This window comes from Peromyscus eremicus, chromosome 6 (genome assembly GCF_949786415.1).
Source record: "Peromyscus eremicus chromosome 6, PerEre_H2_v1, whole genome shotgun sequence".
Classification (NCBI taxonomy): Eukaryota; Metazoa; Chordata; class Mammalia; order Rodentia; family Cricetidae; genus Peromyscus; species Peromyscus eremicus.
The window spans coordinates 71,797,143-71,811,022 of NC_081421.1; the positions used below are offsets into that span (position 1 = coordinate 71,797,143).

Consider the following 13,880-nt stretch of genomic DNA (forward strand, 5'->3'; position numbering starts at 1 on the left):
CAGGTGTGTGTGTGTGTGTGTGTGTGTGTGTGTGTGTGTGTTAGGAGAATTGTAGTCCATTAAAGTAAACATCAGTACATATCCAATATAGAGCTGTAGGTTTCTCCAGAGAATAACACTTAGGTGTCTTTACAGTGGCCCTTTATCTATAACCCTGAGGCTTTCTAAGTAAGAATTCTCAAGGGTTGTAATTTACACAAGGTTTTTACAGAGGACCATCCTCATTACATCCTTAATAGCCAAACTCCTCTTTCTCTTGAGCCCTGTGAAGGGAAGTCGAAACAGTAACTGGTGCCCTTGGTTATCTTCACTCATGGAGCCTTCTGCTCCCTTACAATGTATTTTGGTCTTTTTTGTTGCTTCCTGGCAGAGATGGTCATTTTGCATGGGCTCAACAACATGGATTTCCACTCATTTCCGTTCAAATATTGGACCATTCCCCAGGCTGACCAGCCAGCAACCTGGTGGCAGGTTGACTACATTGGACCACTTCCTCCATGGACAGGACAACATCTCTTCCTTATTGGAGTAGATATTCTGGTTATGGATTTGCCTTTCCTGCATGTAATGCTCTGCCAAACTACCATCCGTGGATTTACAGAATGCCTGATCCACCGACATAGTGTTCCACACAGTATTGCTTCTGACCAGAACTCGATTCACAGCCAGGGAAGTGTGACAGTGGGCCCACGATCATGGAATCCACTGGTTTTCCCATGATCCCCACCATCCTGAAGCAGCTGGCCTGATAGAAAGATGGAATGGCCTTTTGAAGACACGGTTACATCACCAATTAGGTGGCAGCAGCCTGGAGGACTGAGGCTGGGGTCTCCAGAAGGCGGTATATGCTTTGAATCAGTGACCAATATGGTTGGTTTCTCCCACAACCAGGATCCAAGGTCCAGGAATCAAGGGGTGGAAAAGGGAACAGTCCCATTCACTATCCCCTAGTGACCCACTAGGAAAGTTTTTGCTTCCTGTTCCTGCAACCCTAACTTCTGCTGGCCTAGAAGTTTTGGTTCCAGACAGGGAAGTGCTCTTTCCAGGAGCTACAACAAACATTCCATTGAACTGGAAGGTCAGACTTCTCCATGGTCACTTTGGACCTCTAATGCCCTTAAACCAACAGGTTAAGAAGGGAATAACAGTGTTAGGAGGGGTGATTGATCCAGATTGCCATGGGGAAATTGGATTGCTTCTCCAGAACGGAGGTAAGGAGGATCGTGTCTGGAGAGCAGGCGACCCTTTGCGGCATATGTTGGTGCTACCATGCCCTGTGATTGAAGTCAAAGGGAAAGTACAACAGCCCAATCCAGGCAGCATGACAAAGGGCACAGACCCGTCAGGAATGAAGGTGTGGGTCACTGCTCCAGGAAAAGAGCCAAGGCCTGCTGAAGTGGTTGCAGAGGTTTGAGGAAATATAGAATGGGTAGTAGAGGAAGGTAGTTCTAAATACCATCTAAGGCCAGGTGACCAGCTGCAGAACTGAGGATTATAACAGACATGAGTGCTTCCGTTGTATTTTGTTAAGAATGTATTTGTACAGATATTTGTGTTTTCTTTCAATTACCTTATCATATGTTGTAATGTCAATTAAGAGAATATCAATGGTTATCATATGTAAGTTTGAGATACTAGAAGCATTTCTCCCAAGAACATTACAACTATTCTAGATTTATAACGCATTTGTGGTTGTATGAGGGATAGCTATATTATGTGTAGGCGTTATTATGACCTGGTTATTCTTTTTTTCATTTGGAAATCAATCACTACATAAAGATATATGATTGTGTGTCAAATTGACAAGGAGTGGATTGTGATGGCTATTCTTGGTTGTCAACTTGACTGTATCTGGAATGAACTATATTCCAGAAATGGAGGGCACACCTGTGATCTAGGATCTTGAGGCAGAAAGACAGCACGCCATTGATCTGGATCTTGAGGCTGGACAACACATGCCTTTAATTCAGACCTTGAGGCTGGATGACACACACTTTTAGTCCAGACATTGAGGCTGAAAGGCACACCTTTAATCTTTGCCACCCCTTCTGTATAAGGACTGTTGAAGAATGAAGGGTGTGCTCTTTGCCTGCTTGCCCTCGCCGCATTCAATTCATTCTTCCAGATCCCAGCAGACCAGCTGAGACACCCAGCCTTGTGGGACTGAACAGCCTCTAGATTCTTGGACTTTCCATTTATAACTAGCCATTGTTGGAGTGGAGCCTATAAGTCATTCCAATAAATTCCTCGCCCCGTCTCTCTCTCTCTCTCTCTCTCTCTCTCTCTCTCTCTCTCTCTCTCTCTCTCTCTCTCTCTCTCTCTCGATAGATAGATAGATAGATAGATAAATTCATCTTGTAAGTTCTGTGACTCTAGAGAACCCTGACTAATACACTTCTTTAGAATACAGCTTTCTAGGTAGTTTGCATTATGTATGGGCCTTTGTTACATTATTTAACAAAAGATCGAGCACCTGGAATCCCAGAACTTGGAGATGGAGTCAGAAGGATCAGAAATCCAAGGCCCACCTCAGCTATATGAGAGTTTGAGGCCAGCCTAGGCATCATGAAATTCAAGTGTTCCCAGTGGTACAATGCCAGAGAGTTTTTGCAAATGAAATTATCTTGAGGATTTTGAAAGGAGAATATTCTGGGTTGTGTGGGTGGGCTCAATATAACCACAAGGGGACAGAGGAAGAATTGTAATCGCCTTGGCAGAAGGGAAGATATCCTAAAGAGAAACCATTGTGCCCCCTTTGTGGTTAACAGATTACTGAGACATGTGGACCCCAAAGAATTGGAGTTTCCTCAGGAATGGCATGCCGGCAGCCCAGTGTGGTACCCAGGAAGAGACTTCACATACTTCTGACAACTGAGCAGATAGATCACCTTTCAAGGAAGATTGAGGAAGGGGGTCACAACCCAAGGTGTCTTCTAGAACAGATGATTTCTAGAAAGAGAAAATGGCAAGGAAAAGTCCTGCCTCCTAGCCTCAAGAAGGACCAGCTCTGGTGACGCCTTGACCTCCCTCCAGGGAGACTGGTTTTGGATTTCTGCACTATAGAACTGTAGTGAATATATGTTTGTTGTTTGAATTCGCTACGGTGGAAAGGGGGAACACCTACTCAGAAACAAGGAAAGGATGAAAAGAAGGAATTACATCATGGACAGAAGCTGAGAGCAGCTGAGATCGACAGCATGCTTAAAAGATAGGGAGGGAGAAGGGAACAATGGGCTCCCCTGCCGTTTCTCATTAACCACAGTTACATTCAAAGAACAATGGGCCTGAACTGGAGGCGTGGCTCTCAGCCGCAATCCTAGCACTCTGGAAGCTGAGGCAGGAAGGCTGCTAGAATCCGAGGCCCACCAAAGCTACATGGTGAGTGCCAGTGCTCCCAGATGAGGTTGTACATGTAATAAACAAACAACAACAAAACAAAAACAAGAACAGTAGAGCTGAGGGTGGAGCACTTGCCTGCTGCCCCCAGCGCTAACGGCCACCCAAGCCTAAAGTGAGGTGGATGGATGAGACTCGGAGCGCTCTTCCCCACCCTGGCGTCCTTGCTCCTCAAGCACCTGCTTCCTGGAATGATTAACGGAAGCCAAAGATGATGGGTAAGGTGGACCATCCCCGACCAGTTGCAAAGGCTTGGGTTGCTCTTCTTAGAAGAGCTTACAGACCGCTGGACCACAGCTGTGACTGCAGCAAGACGGCCTGTTAAGTCTTAGGCCCTTTAACAACCGTTTACTATCCACTCTATCTAAGCTAACATTTACCCATTCGATAAAACTCATGCTCATCACAATCAAGCCTGACAGACCTCTAGTCACCACCAGCCCCGAAGCCAAGAACACAACAAGATAGCATACGATTGTATTTGCATCCTGTATGGCTTTCGTGATACAGTTCCTAAAGGCACTGATTTAGAATGTCTTTTTCTCTGTGACTATAAAAGTTCCTGTGGCTGCTGCCACAATGGAGATGTTATTCAGTGCAATTCAGGAAGCTGAGAAAGGAGGATTATGGGAGAAGACTATCCTGAACTACACAGCAAGATTGTGTGTGTGTGTGTGTGTGTGTGTGTGTGTGTGTGTGTGAGAGAGAGAGAGAGAGAGAGAGAGAGAGAGAGAGAGAGAGAGAGGAGCAATGTTTAAGACAGAGAGACTCTGCATAGAATGAACAGCTGATTAGATATAATAGAAGACAAAATAAAAGAAATATATGGTGGCCATCATCTGTATTCCTAGCCTGGGTAACATGAGCTAGCATGAACACATATGAAAATTAACTACTATCTAGATTAACTAAAATGAGGCCCACATAGAAACAAAACAAAACAAAACATGATGGAGTTCTGAAAGGCAGGCAGGGATAGAGTGAGTGAAAAGATACTTGAAGTAAAAATTGCCCTCACTCTTTCCAAGCTTGGTGAAAGTTATCAACCATAGAAGCTCAGCCCAGGCACAAGCTAGCCAAAGACTACTATAGCAACTAAGGTGGTGTGGTGCTATACACCTGTAATACCTGCACTTGGGAGGCTAAAGCAGGAGGACCATGACCTTGAGGCCAGCCTAGGCTACAGAATGTGAGACTCTACCTCAATGAAAAGCAAAACAAAAACCAAACAAACAAAAAAGATAGATGAATAAAGAGAGAAAAGTAAGCTCCGCTAGGCATGATGTCTCTTGCCTGAAATTCCCCTGCTTGGGAGGACCAGGAGCTCAAGGTCATCCTTGCATACATTCCTAGCTTGAGGCCAACCTTGACCAGTACAAGGAATACTGACTCAGAAGTTTTTATTACCATATATTAATTATGCACAGTAATTGGTTTTATTATTATATTTTCATTCATGTATGCAATGTACTTTGATATTGTTCATCCTCACTGCCTTCTCCTGCCTCCTCTCCCACTCTCCTCCTCACAACCAGCCTATGGTGATATATTACATACCCTAATAAAGTTGCCTGAGGATCAGAGGACAGAGCCAGCCACTAGATTTGACATAGAGGTCAGGCAGTGGTGGCACACGCCTTTAATTCCAGCACTTGAGATCCCATGCCTTTGCTTGGGAAGCACACACACACCTTTAATCCAGGAAGTAATATGGCAGGGCAGAGAAAGGTATATAAGGCGTGAGGAAACAGGAACCCACCCTCTTTAGGCTGAGGGTTTCGTAGAGGTAAGAACTAGTGGCTGGCTGTTCTGCTTCTCTGATCTTTCAGCTTTTACCCTGATATCTGGCTCTTTTTTTTTTTTTTTTTTTTTTTTATTAAAGACCATTCAAGATTCGAAAAACACCAGCCTCCTTTCTCCTTTCACATCTTCTGCAGGAAGTGACCCAATGAGTTCAATTTAGGTTGTTTACATGAATGTGACGGGCAACTTATCAGAAGCTACACACTGAAGAAAATGTCTCCTTCTCACCAGCAACCATTAGCTGCTAATAGCTCCTCAATGAAGGGCAGGGCCTTGTGAGCCCCTCCCCCCACTGATTGTTAACTTCCTGTAAGTCCTCCGTGTGGGTGGAGCCTTGTGAATCTCTCCCCACATTCACTTGCTGAGGATTCAAGAGTGCAGTGGCCATGCCGTGCCAGGAGGGCAGCATTCCACCACACCCCTGTCCTTCCTCCCCCTTACATTCTTTCCAACCCTCTTCTGCAATGCTCTCTAACCATTGGATGGTGATATAGATATCTTTGTTAAGAGTTGAGCATCCACCATCATCTAGTCTCATCCTCTGACCAGTCTTAAGCTTCTGCACTAACTGATGCCCATTGTAGACAACAGCACTAGCCTACGGGCATAAACATATTTATTTAGAAGGCAATTTGATAGACAAGGTATCAATTTTTCAAAAATTAAAAGAAAGCAAAAAACCTTAAAGGTAGCTGTGATGGGGAATAGAAATCATGACACACAGAAGGAAACTAAGAAAGAACAGAGTAAAACGTGGAAGTATGGAGAGGAAAAATCCACCAACCTAAAATTCTATAACCAGCAAATACATCTTTTAAAAATAAACCACTGGTTTTAAACACAACAGAACTGAAAGAACTAGTGTGGCAGATTACACTTGTAGTCATCCTGGGTCTCAGGACTCTGGTGTAAAATATTGCCACACTTGGAGGCCAGCCTGGGCTAAGGAAGCCTAGATCTTTGGGGACTAGTATTCCCAGAAGGCTCCATGGACTGACCAGGCAGGCATTCCTAAAGGATAGACTGAACTAGACACTAAAGACGGGGGGGGGGGGGGGGGGGGGCACTTCCAGAAGGTCTGAAGAGTGGGTGTAGAAGCTGTAATATGCTTAGGATGTTTTTGGTTGTTTTTTTTTTTTTTTTTTTTTTTTTTGAGACAGCATTGTAGACCAGTCAGTCTGTCCTGGAACTCAGAGATTCTCCAGCCTCTGTCCCTTGAATGCTGGGAATAAAGGTGTGCGCCACCACTGCCCGGCAGGATCTGCATCCTTAAGTAGCTCATTGTATATGGGCCTTGTGGGCCACAAGGAAATCAGCTGCACTGTTACAAAAACAGTGGCAAAGGGCTCTGATAAGTGGGATGCAAAAGCTCATGCCCATCATCTCAGCACCAAGGCAAGAGGATTTCAGCAAGTTTGAGGCTAGCCTGGGATACATAGCAAAATCTTGTCTCAAACAAACAAAACCAGGCTTTTGGTGAGCACGCTTCATGATGTTTTAATAGAAATCAGATTGGCTAGCTGGACCGCAGGTCTGGGATGAGGATGGAATTTACAGGTCTATGTACCTTATTATTGTTATCAGACAAGGTCTCACTATGTAGTCTCTGGTAGCCCTGAAGTTAATCCTGCCTCCACCTCCCAAGTAGTGGTGGGATTACAAATGTGCACCACTGCACCTCGCTCTGAGACAAACAAACAAAATGCAAAGACCCTCTTGAGCATTGATAGAGAGATACGAGGTGCTGGAAGGTGGCATACCCAAAGCCCAGAGAGGGTACCGAAAATCAGTACAGTTCCCATCCCCTGGTCCCATGGCTCGCTCTATGTACCTCTTACCTGGCTGTTCCTATATCCTATATAATCAGTTAATAAGCTGTTTCAGAATTCACTGAGGTATACTAGTGAACTATTGAATGTGAAGAAGGGTGTGGGTGCTGGATTCAAAGTGGGTAGATGGGAAGTCTGGATTGCCATGTGACTGGCATCTGAAAGGGTGTGTTTTGGGGCTGAGCCCGAAACTTCTGGGTCTGCACTGACTGAAGCTGCACTCTGAAATGTCAGCAGAGCTTTTGGAAACTTAGTGTTGGAGAAGGTGGTTTCTAAAGTTGGGAAGCTATGTATGACACAGAGCCGTGCACCCCAAAGGAATACAGGAGCCTCCACATCTCATCTGATGTACTGGAAGAGCACTCTGCACCCTACATCCACTGAGACCTGCGGAGTCTGAGTCCCCCATTTGTGTATCATTTACACTTCGGGAGGCCTTGGTCTGGGGTCCCCGCAGGCCCAGGAGGTCTGTGATGGTTAGTTTTCATTGTCAACATCTCTGGATTAGAAGACCTAGGAAACGGACCGCTGAGTGGATTTATAAAAGTGTTTTCAGAGAGGCTTAACTGAGGACAGAAGACTCGCCCTGAATATAGGGAACAGAGTCTCATGTGGTGGGGGCTCTGTCAGAATAAGGCAAGATGGCTCATCAGGTAAGAACTGATACCGCTCTTGCAGAGGATCTGAGTTCAGTTCCCAATGCTCACATTGGACCTTGCACAACCACCAGTAACTCTAGCTCCAGGGGATCCTACAGCCTTTTCTGGCTTCTGGGGGAAATTGCACTCCCATATACAAACTCAGACAGACACAATGCACACACGTAATTAAAAACTTAAATCTTTTTTAAAGAGAAAAGGTGAGCTGAGCACTCGTTTCTTTCTGCCTCCTAACTGTGGACACCCTATGCCCAGCTGCCCCAGACTCCTTCTGCCATAGCTTCCCTGCTATGGTGGACTGCGTCTCTTCTTGGTTTCTTTCTTAGGTTGCTTCTTGTCAGGCATTTGGACACAGCATCAAGAAAAGTAAGTAATGCGGGCCTGTGCACAGGCTTTGGGAGGAGCTGTGCTCATAAACCTCGGACTCTCTGAGGGGCTTGTGACCAATGGCTTTAGAAAATTTCCCATAACTTTCAGCAAGGCTAAGTTAAGGAATCAAACTCTGTGTGTGTGTGTTTGTGTGTGTGTGTGTGTGTGTGTGTGTGTGTGTGTGTGTGTGTGAAAGAGAGAGAGAGAAAGAGAGAGAGAGAGAGAGAGAGAGAGAGAGAGAGAGAGAGAGATGCACAGGAATATTAAGACTGAATGTAGACCCTGGCACACTATATGCAATATCTGTTTTTTTTTTTAAAGATTTATTTATTTATTATGTATACAGCATATATGACTGCAGGCCAGAAGAGGGCACCAGATCTCATTACAGATGGTTGTGAGCCACCATGTGGTTGCTGGGAATTGAACTCAGGACCTCTGGAAGAGCAGTCAGTGCTCTTAACCTCTGAGCTATCTCTCCAGCCCCAATATCTGTGTTTTGTTTACACATTTGTAATATACTGAAGTCTGTATGTCTACATCACACTTATCTTTCATTTTTTTTTTTTTCAGGACAGCATTTCTGTGTAGCTCTGGCTGTCCTAGAACTCACTCTGTAGACCAGGTTGGCCTCGAACTCAGAGATCTGCCTGCCTCTGGCTCCCAAGTACTGGGATTAGAGGTGGGCACCACCACTGCCCAGCTCAAACCTTTTTAAAAGCCCAACTAGCTAAAGAATTCCTCAGTTCCAGCACACAGTACTTGGTTAGAATCAATGGAACAGCACAACGAAAAACTGCACAATTAAAAGAAATGCTTCACTGTTGTGAAACTCTCAGACCGCAGGGACCTGGGTGGTTCAAGTGCACAGAAGAGCAGGCGCTGCGGTCTGCAGCAGGGAGCCAAAGCACAGGCAAGGGCTGTTTGGGGTTGGGGGTGGGGACACTCTAGAGTTCTAGAAATCATTTACCTTCAGAGAACAAACGCCTTGGTCTTTCTCTGAATAGAAGTTGGTTGTGCTGGAACTTCAAAGAAAGAACTGTACTGCCCTCTGGTCCTCACTGACCCACAATTATCAATTGACCTTATTTAAAAATTAGCCATGCGTACATGTAGGCAAAGGTCAGAGCCACAGTGTATGTGGAGACATCACAGGTCCTCAGTGAAGGCTCATTAACTTTTGGCCAAGAACACAGGGTTTTGGTTTTTTGTTTTGTTTTGTTTTTTTTTATCATGGGTTTCAAAAGTAATTGGAGCCAACATTTCAAAATTAAAGAATGTTAAATAATTAAGATATATTTTTTTCGTGTGTGTGTGTGTGTGTGTGTGTGTGTGTGTACCCACTGGCATATGGTACATTTCTACACGCACCCATGTGGAAGCCAGTATTGGATTGCATGTATATGCCAACATACACAACTTTTTTTCCCCAGGGTTTAAATTCATTAACTTTTGTTTGTTTGTTTGTTTTTTGTTTTTTTTGAGACAGGGTTTCTCTGTGTAGCTTTGCGCCTTTCCTGGAACTTGCTTTGTAGACCAGGCTGGCCTCGAACTCACAGAGATCCGCCTGCCTCTGCCTCCCGAGTGCTAGGATTAAAGGCGTGCGCCACCACCGCCCAGCTGTTTGGTTTTTTATTAAGAAAAATTTTCATTCATTTTACATACAAATCAAAGATCCCCCTCTTCCCTCCTCCTGCTCCCCCCCCAGCATCCCCTCCCAACCCACCACCCACTCCACGCACAAGAAGGCAAGGCCTCCCATGGGGAGGCACATCCAGTAGGGGCAAGTCCAAGCCCCTCCCCCTGCCTCAAGGCTGCAAGAGGTGTCCCATCATAGGTAGTGGGCTCCAAAATGCCCGCTCATGCACCAGGGATGGATTCTGATCCTACCACCAGGGGTCCCCCCAAGCAGATCAAGCTACACAACTGTCTCACCATGCAGAGACCTAGTCCAGTCCCATGCAGGCTCCACAGCCATTGATCCACCTTTCCTGAGTTCCCTCTAGTTTGGTTTAATCGTCTCTGCACGTTTCCCCATCATGATCCTGATGCACTTGCTCATAGAATCCCTCTTCTCTCTCTTTGACTGGACTCCTGGGGGCTCTGCCTGGTGTTTGGCTGTGGGTCTCTTCATCTTCCATCAGTCATTGGAGAGAAGCTCTGTGATGACAGGGTAGTCACCAGTCTGATCACTGGGGTAAGCCAGTTCAGTTCAGGCACCCTCTCCACTATTTCTAGTAGTCCAAGCTGCATACCCAGCTATTTTTTTTTAAATATAAGCTCTAGATCAAATTAATGTTTTAAAGTGCTTTACCAACAGAGCCATATTCCTAGTCTTCTTTTTTATTTATTATTTTGAGATGGGTATCAGGTATCATGTATTCTAGGTTGGCTTTGGTCCTGCTGTGTAGCCAAGGATGGCCTTGAACTTCTGAACTTTTAGCCTCCATCTCCTAAGTCCTATGAGTACAGGCATGTGCCACCACACCCAGTTTCTAAGATGTTGGGGACTGAACCTAGATGGGTGGTGGGGGTCAAACCCGGGGCTTCCAGCATGCTAGACAAAACTCTTACCATTTTTTAGTAGATTTATTTACAGTGCACATCTGGAGATCAGAGGACAACCTGTAGGAGTTGGCTCTCTCCCTCTACCATGTGGGTCCTGAGGATCGAACTTGGGCCCTTAGGCTTGACAGCAAGTACCCACTGAGCCATCTTGTCACCCCTTATTTTTCTCATTCTCTTCCTTTTCTTTTCTGTTCTCCTTCTCTTTTTATTTCCTTTTTTTTTTTTTTTTTAAATTTGGACAGATCTCATTATATGGCCCCGACTAGACTAGCATTCACTATATAGACCAGGCTGACCTGGAACTCACACAGATCCACCTGAGTGCTGAGATTAAAGACGAGAGCCACCAACACCAGCTTATTTTCATTTGTTGAGACAGAGTCTTACTCTGTAGCCCAGGGTGACCTTGAACTTTTGGTAACCCTTCTGCCTCTGTCATCCAAATGCTGGGATTACAGGCCTGCACTACTCTGCTCAGCTGAGAGTTCTATTTCTAAGTCTCCGGATAGGCACTGGGCTTCTCAGTGGGCCTCTCCAATAGAAGGTACACTGCTTGCTGGTGCTCTGGAGTCTGCTCTCTGTGGACTGGGAGCTTGGAAAAGGTGGCCTGTGCTAAAGTGGCATGAAAGAGCTAAGTCGCCTCGAGTCCTTCCATTTGGGGAGAGGGCCTGTGTCTATTCCTTTATGAGACATTGACTGGAGTGTCCTTTCAGGCTCCCTGAGTGACCTCTGCGGAACTTGTGTGGGGTTTTAGGGGCTTTTGAGCCTGGAACTTGTTTTCCTGCTCAGTTCCAGGCATTGCACTGGCCTCTGCAGTCAGAAAAGCCTAGAAGTCTGCTTCCCAGCTTCTCCCCTCCCCTCCCGACCCGCTCCCCCACCCCTCCCCTGTAGTAGTCCACACTGGACTTCCACACTCCCATTAGCGTTTAACTCTTTCAACAGGATTTCTGGGTGCCTATCACGTGCTAACTGAGCAAAGTGCCGGGGAACTGAAACCAAACCTGGTCCTCTGGGAGAGGAATCTAAACTGTAGACTGATGTGTCAGCACAGTTGGCCGTCCGATTGGGAATTAGAAATCTGTCCACCAGATGGCGCTCAAGAGAAGTCAATGTCACACTTTTTTTTTTTTTTTTTTTTTTTTTTTTTTTTTTTTTTTAGATTTATTTATTTTATTTTATGTGTAAGAAGAGGGCGTCAGATCCCCTGTAACTGGAGTTACAGATGGTTGTGGACCACCATATTCTGGAAATTGACCTTTGGAAGAGCAGCCAGTGCTCTTAACCACTGAGGCACAATTTTTAAAAAGCAGATTTAACTGTGTGGATGGACAACCAGCACAGCAACTTCTGCTTCACGCATAGTTTTACATTCTATTAGTTGTTTTTACTGTTCACTTTCCAGAGCCCAGGCCTCACTGAGATGCCCAGGACAGAAAGACAAACTCCCACCCTCTCTGTGCTGCCTATCAAATACACTCATTTGCTAATCACCTGCAGCCGATTTTATAACAGGGAGCGAGTAAACCGAGGTGTGCCCTCAGGACACATTCCTGTTTGGAAGGATGGCTGGTTCTAGCTCATTGCCACCATGGCATCCTTCAAAGACACACATCTCTCCTCTTCCAGCCAAGCCACTCCCTTTCCCCGTGGGCTCAGTCGCTGTTATCTGATCAACTATATCAATTTCCTCCCTAAGTCATAATGGGGAGGCCATGGTCCTGGAGATGCTGGGAAGGTGAGATGCAGGCTGAGGAGACCTGCAGACAGGCCGTGGAGCCTGGCAGGACTCAGTCACATGGGCTGCAGGTGGCAGAGCTGCAGGGGCTGCAGAAGCCCCCTTGGAGGGCGTATGATGGCACCATGTGACCTGGACGCCAGACTCAGAACTGCAGAATCTGGTGCTCACCCTGCTGGGTTACAGTCGTTGGTCCGGTCTTTTGCTAGCTTCCTGCTCCTCCCTTTGGGAAGTGATTTTTTTTTAAATTATTACTACTATTATGGTGACTATAATTATGTATGATTGTGTGTATGGTGTGTGAGGATGCACGCACACATGGAGCACGTGTGGCTGGAGGGCGGATTTCATGATCCATTCTTTCCTTCCACCTTTCACCATGTGGGATCCAGGGATCCAACCCAGGCCATCAGATTTGTGTGCAAATGCTTTTGTCTGTTGGTATCTCAGCGCGGATGATCTTCCTCCTCCTCCCCCTCCCCTCCCCACTCCTCTTCTCACTCCCCTCCTCTCTTCTCTTCATCTCCCTTCCTCTCTCCTCCTCCTCCTCCTCTTTCCTCCTCCTCCTCCTCCTCTTCCTCCTCCTCCTCCTCCTCCTCCTCCTCCTCCTCCTCCTCCTCCTCCTCCTCCTCTTCTTCTTCTTCTTCTTCTTCTTCTTCTTCTTCTTCTTCTTCTTCTTCTTCTGGATTTTATGTGCCCTAGGCATGAAACAGCTTTGGTCACAAAGTAGGCACCAAACTAGGAAGACCAAAGGACTGCCATCTGCTCTGCCCCGGACCAATAGAAGACCACCACCACCAAGGGGTCTCTTTGCCCATTGCCAGGTGTGTGTGTGTGTGTGTGTGTGTGTGTGTGTGTTTTAATTTTTAAATTTGAGAGTTCTTCCACTGTTTATGGATTTTCTTTTGTGTTCGTTTGAGTTTGTGGTGTGTTCATATATGTATGTGTGCATGTTCACATATGTGTGGTCACATGTATGTGCAGGGACACATGTAAGTGTGCACATGTAAACACCAGAGGATGATATCTCCCTTGATCACTCTCCACCTCATATACTGAGGCAGGAATCTCCCGTGGATCCAGAGCTCACCAATTGGGTTAGTCTAGCTAGGGAGCTTGCTGGGGAATAGGGTCCCCGTCTCCCCGTCCTGGGCACTGGGGTTATAGGCAGTCTACTACACCCACTGGAAATTTTTACAGGGGTTCTGGAGATAGGAGCTCTGGTTCTCATGCTTGCACGGCAAGCAGTTTGCTCACGGAGCCAGCTTTCTGCACAGTTGTGCTTTGCATGAAAGTTCTGAGAACTGTGAGTTCGAGGCCAGCCTGGTCTCCAAAGAGAGTTCCAGGAAAGGCGCAAAGCTACACAGAGAAACTCTGTCTCGAAAAACCAAAAAAAAAAAAAAAAAAAAAGTTCTGAGAAGGCTGGGCCTGGGGCTCAGCGGTGGAGCACTGGCCCAGAAAAACACGAGTTGATCCTCCAGCAACCACACAACCAAGCAAAATCCCAGTATTATCTGGGTA

The 13,880-nt window shown here is 46.1% G+C and overlaps 1 non-coding gene across 1 annotated transcript; it reads right to left on the minus strand.

Moving 5' to 3' along the window:
* Positions 1 to 13,048: 13,048 nt before the first annotated feature.
* On the minus strand, positions 13,049 to 13,187 carry LOC131913946 (small nucleolar RNA SNORA48). Its single transcript, XR_009380015.1, has one exon. It is a non-coding gene; the product is annotated as a small nucleolar RNA SNORA48 (small nucleolar RNA).
* Positions 13,188 to 13,880: the final 693 nt, after the last annotated feature.